Below are 1476 nucleotides of genomic sequence, written 5' to 3'. Positions count from 1 at the left end.
GATTCTTCTCCAGGCCTGTGCACTAGAATGAAGGGTTGGATCTTGGCACTAAGCTTAGGCAAAAATTCTCCGCTTGCAACTCGAGCACCCAGATCAAGCACCTGGAATTGCTATGTTACAAACTTTCTTTTGTCAAGAGCATAATTTGTTAATGAGGACACACACAACCCTCAGAACCTAAGGCAAATTGTCCCAACAATCTCTCTCTCTCTCTCTCTCTCTCTCTCTTGATTCCAAAGTACGGGTGAGTCCCAAAAGAGAAGATGTTAAGCAAGCTTAGCAGCGCCAGCCAGCATGGCCAGTCCCCAGGAATGATGGGAATTGCAGTCCAGCAATACATGGGGCACCTTCAGGCTCTCTACCTCTTCTCTAAGGCCCGAGGAGTGCTCATTCCCAATTAATGTTTCTGCCAGAGCCTTCATAAGTCACCACGGCTTTGGCTTAATAGACAGGATAAGTATTACTTTCACTTATTGGCAGCAGCCTTGGAGGCTCGTTATGGGGCAGAAAAGCAGAATTGTAGTTGCAAATTCTCTCCTGCCCTTCCTCCCAAAGAAGCCCAGGGCAGCAAGCAACAAAGCAGAAAACAATGCAATTTATAAAAATATTTAAAAGGTGTAAAAATATTAAGCACATCTAAAAACATGTAAAAATTAAGCACATCTGAAAACATTTTAAAATTAGGGTGATAATAAGGATGGTGGTGGAGGAGGAGGAATTTTCTCTCTGGTATCTCCTATCAGAACTGGGCTTCATCCACTTAAGCTAAATTGCTGTACATTCAGGAATGGGAAAAGGAAACATTTTACCAGCGCGCAAATAGCATTCCTGAATATGTATAGTTTACTCTACTTTAAAAGGGAATTGGGCAAATTCATGTAAGATCAGGCTGACAGTGACTATTCGCTAAATGGACCCTCCTCACCCAGAGGCAGTCTACCTTTGAATTCCAGTTGCTGGGGCAAACAGTATGAGATCCTGCAGCCTTCACACCCTGCTCGTGGGCTTCTTGGACAGCATCTGGCTGCCCATTGCAATTGCATGCAGGACCAGGTGGACTCGCGGTCTGATCCAGCAAAAGCAATGCTTATGCTGTTATCTAGACAGTGGTAGCCGGTGGCTCCATGTCAGTGGGCAGTGGAATCTGCGCCGGGTTTTAGTCTGAACTTTCAAGAAGCTATTCAAGGCACTGCCATGGAGCCACCAGCCGCCAATGTATCTAGAGGAGCCCTGCGTTCATTTGCTTCCGTCTGGTCCAGGACTATTTTGCTAAAGGGTCTAATCACAGTTTAGAGCAGAAAGAAATCTGCAGGATTTTACATATATATTAATTCCAGGGCTATCCTTTGCTATCAGTGGGAGAGGGTCTTGGGTTTGGAGGGGAGACGGTGAGATCATCTCTGCCTCTGGAGACATTTTCTCAATAGAGTACTGATTTCTTTGCAGTGGAAAAGACGAGCGAAGCAGACCCAAGAT

This window comes from Rhineura floridana, chromosome 1, assembly GCF_030035675.1.
Source record: "Rhineura floridana isolate rRhiFlo1 chromosome 1, rRhiFlo1.hap2, whole genome shotgun sequence".
In the NCBI taxonomy this organism is placed as follows: Eukaryota; Metazoa; Chordata; class Lepidosauria; order Squamata; family Rhineuridae; genus Rhineura; species Rhineura floridana.
The sequence above is the reverse complement of the archived record's forward strand: the minus strand, read 5'-3'. Positions refer to the sequence as shown.